Raw genomic sequence first — 17,978 nt, 5'->3', positions numbered from 1 at the left:
TAGGTGCTGTTTTGTTTTTCTCTGTTTTAGTACCTGTGGTCAACAATGATCTACAAGTTAAATGGAAATTTGAAATTATTCATAAGTTTTCAAAAACTTTAATCAAATGATATTGTTATAGTTCTATTTTATTAAGAGTTATTGCTAATCTCCTACTATGCATAATTTATAAGTTAAGTTTTGTATAGCATATGTGTATAGGGTGTGGTACTATCCATATTTTCAGGCATATGTGGAAAACTTGAAATGCATTCCTTATAGATAAAAAAGGACAAATTAACATATAACTAAAATTCGATTTTCAAAATATTATCTTCCTAATCTATAATTTTAAACATCTAAATTTTTCTGATGATAACAGGATCATTGTGTATGTATGTATGTGTGTGTGTGTGTGTGTGTGTGCAAGTTTGTGTGCACTTTAATGATGTATTCAAAATGTCAAAATATCAAGGTAGTGCAAAGGATAACACATTCATCATAATGTGATTATATTTCTATATGAATCAATAAACATGAAGATTTTATTTATTTTTGTAAAAGAAGAGTGTGATCCTGTTTTATCAATGTTGCAGCCTCGTCACATAATTCCAACTATTACAAAATGTATTTTTCTTACTATGTAATTAATTAATGTAAAGTGATTGATGAATGTGAGACTTTCCATGATATTTTGAAATATTTATTCAGATAAGATGCAGCAATTTACCACAAACAAGTAGTTTCTCCATACACTGTGTTCCATGCCAGGTATTTTCATTGTTTTTAATTTTCATTTTTGAGTATGAAAGCTTACTATTTTCTTGCCACTTGGGACTACCTACTGTAAGGAGTCTGTCTTATTGTCTTTTTAAATCCGACCTCTAGAGGTGTGAGTTTTAGGCTACCCAGGAGTGGTGCTTTATGACAATATAGCAAAATAATGAAGTGCAATTGGTAATTTGGATCAAGGCTGAAATTGACAGTTATAACTGTCTTAACGCATTATCTAAAATAGAAAACTTTTACCAAAAAAGTAAAAGGTGAAATCCAGGAATCTGTAGATATTAATATATTGCTACCTGATCCACATACTTAAAGGCTGAAACATGTTTAATCAATATATCTCTGACATTCCTGGCGTAATCCCCCAACTCTTTCATCTCTTTCCCTGAGGGATAAAAGGTGCAGCTACAGTTTGGAATACTCCATAAGGATAAGCATATGGACTCAGCACTTAATGAGACGGTTCCAGGAAGCAATATATGATTAACAGCATAAATCAAGACTTAAACCTCGCTAAAATATTCTTACTGTAGCCACAATATGTTCATGTGGTATTCAATGGAGGGTAACGATGAAAAAGAAACAGGAAAAGAACACCTACAGCAGGTGGTCCTGCTGCACTTGTGATCAGGGGAGCAGGACTGCGCTCACTGTCATCACCAGAGAAGGGTTTCCCTGCCTTTCTTTTGTTGCATTGTTGTGTATTTTAACAGATTGAGGATTTTCAGTCCCCTAAGGCATGAAGGATCCTTAGCCTACAATTCTCAGATGGAAGATTCTCTTTCTCACAAGAACATAGAGCTGGCTCCACGTCAGATAAACCTCCTGATCTGAAAGACAAGGGAGGCTGTGGGCCACCAGCACTTCCTGCCAGGAGGCCACCTGTGACATGAAGCCAGTCTGCTCCGGGAAGGGGCTAAGGTTCTCAGGTTTGGCTGCCTTCTCTTTCCTTCCCTTCTTCCTCTACTCCCACTTCCCTTCCTTCTCCCTTTTCCTTTCTTAAACTCCTTTTACGTTCTGCTTTAAAATTCACTGTGCCTTTCTTATATGTCCTTTTATACTCTTTTTTTTCTTAACTTTTAAAAAAAGTAGTCCTACTCTGGCTTGACTCCTGTTACTTTCATTTTTAAGATTTTGCTTGATTTTTTTGTATTTTTAAAAAGTCACTTACCATTTTAAACTGTGAAAACATGTTTTCTGCTTTCCTGCCTTCAAAATTATTCCCCAAATATTTATTAAAATGCTCATCTGGTCCATCATGCCCACAGTTCCACTCTGAGAAGACCCATGCCCTCCTCCATGCCCCTGCTCTAGTTTCACCCCCCCCCCCCCGCCCCACACACACATGCATGTGACAGACACACAGGCCATTGCATGGCCATCTCAGTGTCTCACTTGAGCAGTCTTTACTTTTTTCTAATTTTTATATTGTCTCCTGTTTTGCCCTCAAGCTCACCCAGGCTTCATCCTCCTGGAAGCTCTTATTCTGGCTCTTCCTTGTATTTGAATGTCCCCTGCCCAGGATGGCAGTATTGTACTCAGAGAAAATAGTTCATTCAGTAAAGAAGGAAGGGAGACAGAAAGGAAGAAGAGAGAAAAGAAAGGAAGGCAGGCAGGAGGCCGGAGTTTAGGTGAGAACCTTCACCACTTTTCTGAACAGACTGGCTTCAACTCATACCTGGCAGCCCTGGGGCAGGAAGGGCTGGGTGGCCCGCAGCCTTCTCCCTTGACTTTCGAGGGTGGGAGCTGATGTATCTGACACCGAGGCAACTTATGTTCTTGTCTCGTCCTCCTCGGCCTGTAAGTTTCTTCTGTACAGCACTAACCTTCTCCCTGCCTGCACAAGTCCATCATCTGTGATGCCTGTGATTAATGTCTGCTTTTCTTGTAGAATACAAACTCCATGAGAGCAGGCATCTTAGTCTCCATGATTCATAGGTGTATCCTAAGTTCTGGGACAGTGGTTTGACTCTTTTAAATCCACTTTTATAATTCTATGTAATAGAAATAAATGCACAAATGCAAGATTTAAAAATAATTCACCAGTTTGTCATATGTCAGTAAAAGGCTGTACTCTTAGTAACTGGTTTATATGAGCTCCAATTTCCTGTGAAATTCTATGAAACTTTATACAACTTCCTCAAATATGGATATTCATAAAAATCTTCATAGTAGGTTTTCACAGAAGTATGTAATAATTAACAATTTCTATTTCCTTCCTTATGATTTTATAATTTCTATATTAGTAAAAATTAGCATAGTGTATTTTGTATTAAATTATTATTTTATATAAGTAAAATACTTATTTTATATAAGTAAGGATCAGGTGATTATAAATAGGAGGAAAAATATTCAATTAGTGTACTATTGAAACATATGTTCTCAAATCTTTGTGCCTATGTTAACTTTTGAAAGTTTTCATAGTTTTGGGTCTGTAAAGAATTGTTGAATTAGCAAGTAAACTGGTTGATCATTCATGTACTTATAGCTCAATCATCACATGTAAAATTTACAACCGCACCCAAGCCATCAAGAGAGTTATTGTATCTTATTTATTGGACAAACTCCCAATAATTATAAAATAGCAGTTTGAAATTCTCAGCACAACCAGAAAATTTAAATGTGTTAATTGACACCACATTATCACCTACAGAAAAGGTATCAAATTGTGTAATGATTAAAAACTCTAAAGGCTAACATTTGCTTATGTGTGGTTAGAAAAATTGTTCTTTTTGAATAAATGAACTACAGACTCCTTGGTATTTAATTAAATTTTTGGCAAATGTAATATTTCAATTCAATTGCAGAGAAAGTGTCTACAAATGTGACTTTGGAAATAGCACAGACATCTGCCCATGTCACCATTTATATATAATTATCAAAAAATAACTATCTCAGAGATGATAAGTTAATTGTTTAAAGTGTCTAGCTAGTTTCATATGACTCTAATAAAACAATAAAGTGAGACACTTGAAGCCATTTTCTTAATTCCACATGACATCTGTGTCACAATGAAAATCGACCATCATGCTACCTCAAGACAGATCCACAGGAGTGATATTTTCCTTCTTTTGGGGATGTTATGGTTTTTCAGCTTGTAATTACCTAAAATGTCAAGAAAGAAAATGCCTCTAAGTAAAATACAATATATAACAACTCAAAGAATTACAAGGAACAAGGAAAAAAATGCTAACTGGCTATTTTCCCAGTATGGATAATAGGTTTGCTTAATGATACTAAAAGCAGAAAGAATATTTCATGTTGTCAAGAAGGCAGAGATTGTTGAAACATGCTGCCTCATGACAGAGGCACAGACATGTTTTACTTAAAATTTATCTGTAAGAAAAAGAAATACAGTAATCTAGAAACTGAACTATAATAACATGGTTTTATATTAATAATTGCATTTTCAGACATTACACAAGAAAAATCATTGTAATAGACTTGTCCACTTAGATATAATATAAATTAACATTTATATTAGAATTTTTAATTGTTAATCATTCTGTTGTCATGAGCAATCATAATTTATCATAATATTCAAATCTCTGGGACAGATATAGAAATCCTCTATGTTATGAAGTTCAAGGAGTCAATATTAGACATTCACTAGAACTCCATTTACAAAAATTTATTAAATTAGCAAAGGTATGGGTCATGAGGTATATTAGTCAGTTTTTCAAGTCTATAATAAAATACTTGAGGCAGGTTTACTTTATAAATAAAAGAGTTTCATTGTTTTGGGTTTAGTTCATGGTTTTGGAATATGAAGGGTTCACGACTGAGGATAGTATTCTAGGTGGCAAAAAACACAGATGTGTATGTGTTTATCTTGATTCTCTCCTTCTTATAAAGTCACAAGAATTAAATCCTGGAGTCTATACCCAAATTAATTTGTCTAATTCTAATCACTTACCAAAGGCCCAATCTCTAAACACCATAGGCAGATTATATTTCTTCCCATTCAGTCCCTCACAATAGAGGTAAAATTTGAACACACAGTGTCCTGGGAGATACTCAGACCTTACCCAAAGTGTAGCATAAGGTAATGGTGAAGATTTAAGATTGCTTACACGTGTCAATCCAGGGACACTGGAGAAGTAATTGTTTTACTCTCTGAGACAATTGTAAAGAATATAATGCGGTGTATGAGCAAAATATATGTTGTAAGATATCTATAAGGTGAGCAGAAAAGTTGGCCACAAGACTCTTGAATATATCAGTCTGAAGTTATGGATAGAGATTTGGAAAGATGATGTCATCCTCTAATTGAAGCAAGAGACAAAAATGAAAGAGAAAGAGGAGCTAAGGAAGAAAAGGGGAGGGGAGTTGTTTTTGAACTCTTCTCCCAGATGAGCCATTTGAATGCACCCATACATTGAAAATGAGGAGCCTTGAAAAATTCAGAGCTTCTGTGCCAACTGAGCAGAAAGAGAAGGTACACTTTTACTTCATCAAGGAAGATAAGAAAATTTGTTTTGTTTTGCCATGTTTTTCCTAGAAAAGTCCAAGAGGTGAAGATCTCTGGGGCTGCGTCCTTAGAGGTGTCACGGGAACAGGAAGGAAGCATGGCATCTAAATAGCAAAGTCCTCAGTGAATGGTGGAGATTAGCCAGGAAGTGTTTTGAAGTCCAAATAAAGAGATCAAAATTAATATTGATATTATGGAATTTAAAGATAATTTGGTATTGATTTATTTCACTTAGCATGATATCTCCAACTCCATTCATTTATCAGCAAATGCCACAATTTCATTCTTCATTAAAGCTGAGTAATATTTCATTGAATACATATATCACATTTTCTTTATCCATTCATCTATCGAAGGGCACCTGGGTTTGTTGCACAGTTTATCTATTGTGAATTGAGCCGCTATAAACATTGACATGGCTGAATGACTGTAGTATGCTGATTTGAAGTCCTTTGGGTATAAACCTAGGAATGGAATGGCTGGATCAAATGGTAGTTCCATTCTGAGTTTTCTGAGGAATCTCCATACTATTTTTCAAGACTTTCTAATGAAGGGTGATGAGGACGTTCATCAATAATACACTGGAATGATTTCTTAGGGAAAAAATCTTTAGCTACTCAGATATTCAAGAGGGTACTCTACAAGTTTATCAATTTAATTTTTAAAGAGAACCTTTTACTTATGTGAGAAACAAATACTTGATATGTGTAATATTACACTTATAGCAAGAATATGATATAACAAAAATCAAATTTTCTTATTCTTGATTCTTCTTTTAAAAAAAAATTCTATCCTATCATGTTTGCTCTCAAAGATTTTCATGTCAGGAAAATATAAAATGAAAGACTGGCAGAAAAGGAACTAGAAAATAATACACATGTGTATGTGTTCAGTGTTGACTTTGGCATATAATTGGCTTCCCCAAAAGATAATGGGTTATATAATAGTGATTTATTTAGCTCTCAATTCCTACAGCCAGCTTTTCTGGCTTGTACTCACTTTGGCTGATTTCATCTGATTTGCTCTCATCTGTGGTGAGTTTGCAAGCCAGCTTGCACTGGCTGGCCCAGGATGGCTTTACTCACTTGTCAGGAGGTAGCTGGCATCCATCCAGGGCAAAAGGAGTGACCATGTGTCCCTGATCATGTGACAGACTACTCATGTCAATTTCACAACACAGCAAGATCCAAGGACAGCAGGAGACTTTACAAGGCCCTGCTAACATCATGTTTGCTTCTGGCTCTTTGGCTGAAGTTCAGAATTAGTGCAAGGGACACAATGGGGGTTGTGCATGCATTGCAGTAGCATCAAATACTATGTTATATCATGATATATTCAATAAATATTGTGTAAGACATCTACAATGGAAGCTACAATTTTTATGGAAAATAAAGAAGACACAACTCAGTGGAGGTGTATACTATACTCTCATTTTGGAAAGAGTTGATGCTGTAAAATATGCTTTCTGTCCAAAGTATTCTATAGGATTGGCACAATTCCAATTAAAAAAAAAACAGCAAATTTTATTTTTGCAGAACTTGGCTAATTGTCCCTAAGTGTTTATGAAAATTCAATTGATCTTCCAAAGGAATCTTGAAAAAGAGCCAAGTTGGACAACTAAAGTACCTGACTTTGACAACTACAATAAATCAATACTAATCAAGAAACTACAGTATTGACATAAGGATTAAAACAGAATCAATAGCACCAAATAGAGAATACACATAGAGCACCAGAATCAGACTTATTTGACTACTAGATATTTGACAAAGGTTCAAATGTAGTCCCCAAAGAAAGGATAAGTCTTCTCAATAAATAGTCTGTAACATTTGAACAGCCAAATGGAAGAAAAGTAGAATTGAAAATCTACCTTCTCCTACCATACACAAACGTAGATGATAGACCTAACACTTAAAAGCTAAAGCCAAAACAAACTTAGAAGACAACAAATTTAATAGATTGTCCCTCTTGAAACTTTGTAGTTGTCATTATATGATGATTCTTCATTGCATATCTCAACTTTTCCTTCATAACTTATTGCAGCTAGCTTCAGTGTCAACATCACTGATGGTCCTCAAGCCTGACCACATGTAGGTGATCTACTAACTGTTTAAAAACTTTCAGTACACTGGACAGTTGGGGAAACTTTCATTCTGTTTATTCCATTGTTTTTAGATTTTCTGTGCAATGGATTTGCTTTTGAAGGAAAAATAGAGCACATTTTATGCTACGAAATCCCTGTGCCATGCAAGTCAACTGTTAGTAAACTCTTCACCCCAAAGGTATATGAGCACTTAATCTGTATGTTGATGGCATTTTATAATATTATATTTTTTAAGTTCTTATCAAGCTTCCTCATAAAACTAAAACTGCATGAATCATCTGCATTTCATTAATATTTATACTACCCTTTCCAAACCTGCTGCACTTAGAAAAGAGGGCATTTCATAAAGAAATAGACAAAATCTGTATATCTATGCTTCTGTCTTCAAATTGTAAACATGAACATATTTGATATTTCATGAGGCAAAGATCACCAAACATTTATTGAAAGGATGTGTTGATTAAAAAAATCCCTAAGTATCAATATTGAATTTTTCTAGCACTTGTTTATTCATATCCATACTATATTGTCACATTGCTTTTAAGATTGACTAGATGTTTTGAACATTTGAACTACAAAAAAAATTAAATTATAAATTGAAATAATTATAAAGACATTTCTAATACACACATAACTAAATCAATAATATAAAATTAATAATCTCCTTATTTTTAAATATTTGAATAACCAATTTAGATTGAGAACACCAGTTATGATAAAATAGCTTAGTAGTTGATCAATTTGATTTTTTAAGATGATTTTCTGTGTTTATTTTATTTTTACATCATGAAAATGAAATTCCATTCTTTTTTACTTACTTTTAATTAATCATGGTTAATAATAGACATTTATATCTTGAGTTAGGAATTATGCATGCTAGTCACTGGTAAAATTAGATAAATACAGATATAATATCTGTGCTGAAGCTATGAGTCATCAGATTAGAAATATATTTAAATAGCTATTCTACTACAGAATCATGTATAGTATCTGACCAATATATAAAGAGGAATCTGTTCCATATAATCCCAGCATCACCATGAGTGCACAAGATTTTCTAGCCTATTCCTTAAGGTTATGAGTAGATGAAATCAAATATCCCAATGAGGTAATGTTACATGGAAGAAGAGTTTTCAAATGCAATTAAAGTAACTAATCTCTTGACTTTGAGTTTATCAGAAGTTGACTTGTGGAGTTGATTATATATTTACTTGTTTAAACAGAAAGTATTCATCCTAAATACAAAACTCTTTAAAAACAGGTTCATCTCCAGCTGGTGGTAGAAAGTGATAACATAGACATACAATGGATTTGAGGTGACATCACTGGTTTGAAGGTTTAAGGGGCCAGGTGATAAGGTATGTGTCCAGGCTCTAGAAATTGAATGGTGTTTGATTATAAGCCAGTGATGAGATCAACCTCTCACAAACCACCACATGGATCTGCATTTGACCAATATTTTAATCAGCTCTTTCACTGCTGTGACCAAAGATCCAACAAGAAAAGTTTTAAAGCAGGGAAAGTTTATTTGAGGCTCATGGTTTTGGAGGTGTCACTCCATAGACAGTCAGTTCCATTGATCCAGGCTCAACGTGTGGTAGGACATCAGGGTGTAAGTGTGTGGTGAAAGAAAGCAGCTCAGGGCATGGCCACCACCAAGCAGAGAGAGTGTGTTCACCAAGAACAAAATATATACCTCAAAAGCACATGTGCCAATGACCCAACTCTTCCAGCTCCACTCTTCCTGCCTATAGTGACTACTCAGATAATCCTTTTCAGACGATTAATGTACTGACTACTTTAAGGCCAACTCATTTCACCTCTGAACTTTCATGCATTGTCTCACACATAAGCTATTGGGAAACACATAAGCTATTTTAAAACATAACACCTTATAAATTGTTGCTTTGTAATATGCATTTTTTTTAAAAAGCACTTATTTTTTGAAAATTTATCAATATATTCACATTTTCCTTATTTTGGGTTAATTTTAACATGTTATCATTCTACTACAATGAGATCACTAGATCACCTTTTATTTATTATAAAAATATAACATGTATGAACATGTACATCTATTCGTGAGCTTTGGGGGTACACTTCATATCTAAACCATAATAACCAACAGCCTGAACAAACATGGAGAGGCCTGGCCTTGACTTTAGCCATATGAGACCATAAACAGGAAATGTTTGACCAAGGGTTTCAAAACTGTGAGATATTAAATGGAAACTGTTTTAAGTGACCCACCTGTGTTGAAAACTACTCCAGGCTGAGAGCACAAAATAGAAAATTGTGTTGCCTTCAGACCCAAGTGTGCCTTCTACTGGTGAGAGGGACCTTTAGCTATGAACTGCATGTAAGGAGTAGGTCCTCAGCTGGGAGAAATGTACATCAATGGCAGGTAGTACCACCACACTCCTAAAGAGAAATGAGCAGGGTGCCTTCAGAAGTCATGAACTTGTGCACTGAGCTAAGGTTCACTGGTAAAATGTGAGATTCTAACATGGGTTGATAATACTTTGCAAAGAGACTCAGATGGTATGCTAATAAACTTTTATCTCTCATCAATAAAAAGCCATGGAAGCTTTTATTTAATTACTTATGTATGGTTCTGTATGCGAAAATTACCACTAATTTAAAGCAAAGATTGAAAAAAAAAACAAATGTTTTAATTTTAAATCAGGTAATATGATTTAGAGATTATTAATTATAAGTAGAGCTTTTCAGCTGTGATAAATATAAATATTTTTTTCTGTGTTTATGTAAAACTTTGACCCTGATTTAATTTTTCTGGACTTTGCCTACACTTAAAACATAGCCCAGAGTATATAAGATCAAGTGAAAATATATTTTTAAACTGATACAGAAGTCAGTCTACAAAAGCCAAAGATACACACACACACACACACACACACACACACACACACACACACATATTTATTACTTGTCATTAGTTCACGAATCAGCAGGGGTCTCAGTGGGCCTACTCATGTCTCTGAATGTAGCTACAGCACAGCATACAAGCTAACTATGGCTATTTCTCCTGAATATTTGTTTGTAGGGTTTTAAACAGTGTCAGTAAGAAAACTGAACTTTCCTCTAAGACAATGTCTTTTATTGTCCTACAAACTATGTCTGATTCATTTGGAAACCCAGCTTTATAAATTATTGAACATAATCACCTGCATGTGCTTAAGGAATGAGTTATTCATAGGTGAGCTTGGCAAGGCCTTTGAGCAACTGATCTCATCACTCCATGGTGGGCAATGTCCTTTTGCAAGGATGTTAGGTGCAGGGAAGCATGACAAGGAGGATCACAGTTAATGTACAACGGTACATATTTTTACTGTGCCAACTTCCCTACCTGGTGGTGATAAAACCAGATGCTTTCTGGATCAAGAGGTAATTAGATATAAAAAGGGACCTGAATGATAGAGGAATTGGGTGTCTACAGCAAAACTGTGTGTGGAGGGTCTGTGAAGGTGATTTCAGGGACAGTTTCAAAAGCAATGTTCTAGCTAAATACCCTTGGAGAAAAAAAATCAATTTTTGGCTATCATATCCCTTAAATAAAGGATCATTTCACCACAGACTATTATTTTGAAGCATATACTTTGCTAATATTAGCATTTGTTTGCAATGTAATATTTATAAGCACCATGAATTGTACACTGTACTAGCCCAATTGCCTCTTCTCCACTCCCAACCTGATCATAGTGTGGAAAATTCCATGATATATTGTGAAATAAGTTTTGCAAATTCAGCCATTTTAATTTGTTTATTTTGAAGAGCATTCTTTTTTTAAGCATACAACACTATCAATATACTTTAAGATGTTTGTCTATGTATTATTCATTCAATTTTATCTTTCTTTTTCTTGAAAGACTATACTTTTTCCTATTCTATTGCTGATAAGATCTAAATGGAATTATAAAACAAAATGCTTAGGATATTTAATATGATATAATATGAAATGATAAGAAATGTTGAGTTTATTTATTCTGAAAGTGGTCCTATAATAGCAATTCCACAAATCTAAATAAAATGTTTGGGCATCAATAATGTGCTCTTAGATAATTCTATTTTAATATTGATTCAGGCAAACACATGCTACTATGTATTATACTATATAAAAAGGTTACAGAGACTAACATTTATAAACAGCTCTGACAAACAAAGTATACAGGAGAACCACACAAAGCAATATGGACTATGTACCACGTGGAACAAATGTTAACCCCATACTTATAATTCACAACTCATTTGATTTATTTCCACACTCTAAGAGATGTAGGTCATTTAGGCCTTGTTTGAAGAAGAGTATTGCCATTAAAGGCAGGAAATGATAATGAAACCTGGAACAAGATATTTCCAACAATCTGAACTTATATGTCCTTGTTAATCAATTCTCTTTCCTCACTGTGCATATTAAAAGTAACACTTATCTAGTTAACAAATTCATTCATTTTAAAAATTTTTTAAATTTGTTTTCATTAGTTATATATGACAGTGGAATGTATTTATGCATTTTGATATACCATACATAGATGGAACAGAATTTCTCATTTTTCTGAGTGTACATGTTGCAGAATCATATTGGTCAATCATATATATATATATATATATATATATATATATATATATATATATATATATATACACACACACACACACAGTAAAAATGTCTGTTTCATTCTACTATCTTTTCTATCCTCACATCCTCTCTCCTCCCCTCCCATATCTTCCCACTACCTATCAGGTAACTCTATTCTTCTCTAGTGCCCCCTGCCTTATTGTGAATTAGTATCCACATATTAAAAAAAAAAAAAAACACATTTGGCCTTTGGTTTTGTGGGATGGGCTTATTTTGCTTAGTATGATATTCTCCAGCTCCAACCATTTACTGGCAAATTTCATAATTTTACTCTTCCTTAAAACTGAGTAACATTCCATTGAGTATATACACCACATTTTCCTTATCCATTCATCCATTCAGGGACACCTAGGTTGGTTCCAGTCTAGTTATTATGAATTAAGCTGCTATAAACATTGATGTTGCTGCATCACTAAAATATACTGATTTTATATCTTTGAGGTATAAACCAACGGGTGGGATAGCTGGGTCAATTGGTGTACCCATTCCCAGTTTTCTAAGGAATCTCCATACTGCTTTCCATAGTGGTTGCACCAATTTAGAGTCCCACCAGAAATGTATGAGTGTGCCTTTTTCACCACATCCTCACCAACATTTATTGTTGCCTGTATTCTTGATGACTGCCATTCTGACAGGAGTGAGGTGAAATCTTAAAGTAGTTATGATTTGCATTTCTCTAATTGCTAGAGATGTTGTACATTTTTTCATATATTTATTGATCAATTATATTTCTTCTTCTGTAAAGTGTCCAGTTCCTTATCCCATATATTGATTGGATTATTTGTGTTTTTTTGGTGTCAAGTTTTTTGAGTTTTTTATATATTCCAGAAATTAATACTTTATTGGAGGTGGATATGGTAAAGATTTTCTCCCATTCTGTAGGTTCTTTTCTCAGTTAATTGTTTTTGAATCCATCCCATTTAACAATTCTTGATTTTACTTTTTGAGCTTTAGGAGTCTTGTTAAGGAAGTCAGATCCTAGGCTGAAGTGGTGAAGATTTGTGCCTATTTTTTCCTCTATTATGCACAGGGTCTCTGTTCTAGTGCCTAAGTCTTTGAACCACTTTGATTTGATTTTCTTCAGGGTGAGAGATAGACGTTTAATTTCATTTTGCCACACATGTATTTCCAGTTTTGCCAACACCATTTATTGAATAGACTATCCAGTGAATGTTTTCAGCACCTTTGTCTAGTATGACATAACCATATTTATGTGGGTTTTCTATTCTGTACCATTGGTCTACATGTCTATTTTGGTGCAAACACCATATTGTTTTTATCACTAGAGCTCTGTAGTATAGTTTAAGGCCTGGTATTGTGATGCATCCTGTTTTTCTTTTCTTGCTAAGGATTGCTTTAGCTATTATGGGTTTCTTATTTTTCCAAATAAATTTTCTAATTGCTTTTTCTAATTCTATGAAGAATGTCATTGGGATTTTAAAAGGAATTGCATTAAATCTGTATAATGATTTTGGTAGTATGGCATTTTGAACAATATTAATTATGCCTATCCAGGAGGATGGGTGATCTTTCCAACTTCTGAAGTTTTCTTCAATATCTTACTTTAGTGTTCTGTAGTTTTAATTGTAGAGGTCTCTCACTTCTTTTGTTAGATTGATTCCTAGGTATTTTATTTTATTTTTTGAGTTTGTTGTGAATGGAGTAGTTTTACTAATTTCTCTTTTAGTGGATTCTTCCCTGATGTATAAGAATGTGTTTGCTTTATGGGTGTTTATTTTATATCCTGCTACTTTGATGAATTCATTTATTAGTTCTAGAAGTTTCTGGTGGAATTTCTAGGATCTTCTAGATATAGACTCATGTCATCAGCAAATAGTGATAGTTTGAGTTCCTTTACCTATTTGTATCCCTTTAATTTTTTTCTTCTGTCTAATTGCTCTGGCTAGAGTTTCAAGAATGATGTTGAATAGAAGTGGAGAAAGAGGATATCTTGTTCCAGTTTTTAGAGGGAATTCTTTCAATTTTTCTCCATTTAGAATGATGCTAGCCTTAGGTTTAGCATATATAGCTTTTACATTGTTGAGGTACATTCCTACTATCCCTAATTTTTCTAGTGTTTTGAACATGAAGGTGTGCTATATTTTGTCAAATGCTTTTTCTGCATCCATTGAGCTGATAATATGATTCTATTTTTAAGTTTATTAATATGATGTATTACTTTTATTGATTTCCATATGTTACACCAACTCCGTATCCCTGAGATGAATCCTGCTTGATCGTGGTGCACTATCTTTTAATATGTTTTGTATGAAATTTGCCAGAATTTTAATGAGAATTTTGGCATCTATGTTCATCAGGGATATTGGTCTGAAGTTTTCTTTCCTTGATGGGTCTTTGTCTGGTTTTGGTATCAGGGTGGTATTAGCCTCATAGAATGATTTTGGAAGGATTCCCTCCTTCTATTTCATGGAATACTTTGAGAAGTATTGGTGTTAATTCTTTTTTGACAGTCTTGTAGAACTTGGCTGAGGATTCATCTGGTCCTGGGCTTTCCTTGGTTGTAGATTTTTGATGCTGTTTTCTATTTCATTACTAGATATTTATCTATTTAAATCATTTATGAACTTTTCATTTAGTTTGGGTAGGTCATATATATCTAAAAATTTGTCAATGTCTTCAATATTTTTTTATTTTATTAGAGTATAAATTTTCAAAATAGTTTCTAATTATCTTTTGTATTTCAGATGTGTCCATTGTGATATTTTCTTCTTAATCTTGTATTTTAGTAAGTTGAGTTTTCTTTCATTTCCTCTTCGCTAGCATGGCCAGGGGTTTATCTATTTTATTTATTTTTTCAACAAACCAACTTTTTATTTTGTCAATTTTTTCAACTGTTTCTTTTGTTTTAATTTCATTGATTTCAGTTCTGATTTTAATTATTTTCTGTCTTCTTACTGCTTTTGGTGTTGATTTGTTCTTCTTTTTCTAGGGCTTTGAGATGTAGTGTTAGGTCATTTATTTGTTGACTTTTTATTCTTTAAATGAATGCATTCAATGCAATAAACTTTCCTCTTAGTACTGCCTTCATAGTGTCCCAGAGATTTTCATGTTGTATCAGTGTTCTCATCCACATCTAAGAATTTTTGTATCTCACCCTTGTTTTCTTCTATTATCCATTCATCATTCAATTGTGTATTATTTTGATTCACTTTATTATAGTAGATTTTTTATTTTATATTGATTTCTAGCTTCATTCCATTGTGGTCTGATAGAATGCAGGGTATTATCTCTGCTTCTTTGTATTTACTGAGAGTTGCTTTGTGGCATAAGATATGATCTATTTTAGAGAAGAATCCATACGCTTCTGAGAAGAAAGTATATATGCTCATTGATAGATGAAACATTCTATATATGTCTTTTAAGTTTGAATTATTGGTTGTATTATTTAGATCTACAGTTTCCTTATTTTGTTTTTGTTTGAAAGATCTGCCCAGTAGTGAGAAAAGTGTGTTAAAGTCACCCAGTATTATTGTATTGTGGTATATTTGACTCTTGAAATTGAGTAGGGTTTGTTTGATATACATTAAAATTTATTTTTTAAGTCTGAGCTTCAAAAACTGCAAAGCTATGGAACTTCCTCCACTTCAAACTGTATATTCATATCTGAAGATGCTTTACTTAGCATGGCCATTATTTGGTATATTACTATGAATACTATAAAAGAACTTTCTATGATTTATTCCCCCCACTAAGTCAATTATAAATATAAATGTACCATCTCCAGAAAATAGTCTTTGATTTATCTCTCCTGTGCCAAATTGCTAGTAAATTATCTCTACATCTGTTATTTCATTTTTTTACCATGTGTAAACTTAAACATCTCAACTATTAATTCTCTAAAAGTATAATGTTCTTTTTTTTTGACTCCTGTCATACTAAATGGAGCATACTCAGTGTCTCCTATACTTTCTAGAATGTAGCATTTTCAGTTATATCCTCCAATAGTATCCAAACACTCAAAATTATGACTTTAACCCAGATATTATCACAACTAATTATCCCTTATCACAACTGCTAATTACTATAATTTTATGATATAATGTAACCTGGATAATGTATTTTAAATAAAGTTTTATATATATATATTTTATCTATATACACGTGTGTGTGCGCGCATGCGTGTGTGTGTTTAGTTTGTTTTCTTCTGATTTACCCAGCCTAAACACCTTGTTGTGTTCTAAGATGTGCAGCCTCTGCTGACATCTGACCCCTGCCTGCTCTAAACAAAGACATTACTGACTGATCCTTACTGTCAATTCCTTATCCATTGAGTGACAAAATTCACAAATGCTATTTACATGTATATGTAGAGGATGATAGAATTGGCAAAAATTTTCATCCTTTATTATACTGGGAGTGTAACTATACAAGAAAAATTGTTTGATTTACTCTTTGTCTGTTAAAGCATCATATTTTCAACATTGTATTTTCCCATGTGAGATGTCCATTTTATAGACATATAAAACATATAATACATATATATGTTTTCATTAACATATTAGAGAAAGTGATTTTTTTCAAAAGCTTACCTTTAGTGTTGTCTTATATTTATGCCAACAAAGTTTTATTATATTTTTGATACATAGAATCAAAAAAATTTAAAAATGTGTTCTTTTTAAAGTGTCTTTCTTATTAGCAAAACTGAGTCTACAATAACTCATCTTACTTCCTTTGAGAGAGCTGTCAAGTCAAACTATTTAAGTAATAAACGTAGAGAAGTTTTCACTTGAATATAATTCTCTGCTCCTTTTTTCTATAATTAATTGCTTAATGTAACCAAATATTTTCACTGTGTCATCTAATACTTAACATGGCATTGACTATAAGACATACATAAAGGAATGCTGAGTATATCACTCTCATTTGTAAAACTGTGGTATGCACAATTCACTAATTTTGCATGTGGCCAGCCATGTTTATGAAGGGAGAAGCCCCAGTGTTTCCAGATAAACAATAGGCAGTCACAGATCAGTTGTGTCCATTGTTACTGCTTAGTATAACCAGAAATGTAAAGGCTTCTAGTGAAGTTTTGATCCCTGGAAGACAACCACAACAGAAGTGCGTGGAAAATTTAGAACACCTCAATGCACTCTGAGAAACAGTAAATAAATGAAAGAGTTCTATCTAGAAATGTGTTACAGGGATAGCCTCCAAAGCTAAAGGAAAACCTTGTATGCTGGGGTCCATGAATTTGCCACACATTGCCTGTTCTACAGTCTAATTTCTTAGGGAAAATCAGCCAAATGATTCACTTCATTCTGATGCAATATTCAATCCATCACTCTGATTTATTAAAGTAATCTACAAAGGGAAAATATAAAGCAATCTTGGATGAAATCAGGACATTACATTGGCTGGACCTATATTCATCCACAATATCAACTGCCAACATCTGCTATTATCAGGCAATGAGCGCACGCACACACACACACACACACACACACACACACACACACACACACAAAATTATTCTAACCAGCCTCACCAGATTTAAGAAAATATACACCTTCAAAACACAGTACAGGGGCTGGGGTTATGGCTCAGTGTTGGTGCAAGTGCCAAGTACGTGTGAGGCATTGGGTTGGATCCTTAGCATCACATAAAAAATAAAATAAAATAAAGGTATAAAATATTTTTAAAATACACTAGAATCTTGTATAAAATTAAGGAAAAACAAGAGAGGTTTTATGTAAAAGTACAAGTAATGTCCAGCCACATTTTCAAATATTAGCAGTTTCAGATCTAGTTGACAAAAAAATGGAAGACAGGAATTGGACAAAATTTTATACCCCGGAGAAATTATATTCTTCATGTTCCAAGAGTCCAGAATTACTGAAGAGTATGAATTTACAAACAAATTATCCCTAGGTAAATGAAGAGGAAGTCCTAAAAATTCTGAACAGTGTTGTCAAGAGGAAGTCCCAAACGTTTCCAGTGTAGAAGATACACAAGTTTCAAAA

Source organism: Spermophilus citellus (genome assembly GCF_964194105.1).
Source record: "Spermophilus citellus genome assembly, chromosome: 1".
Taxonomy (NCBI): Eukaryota; Metazoa; Chordata; class Mammalia; order Rodentia; family Sciuridae; genus Spermophilus; species Spermophilus citellus.
Note: the sequence above shows the minus strand (reverse complement) of the source record.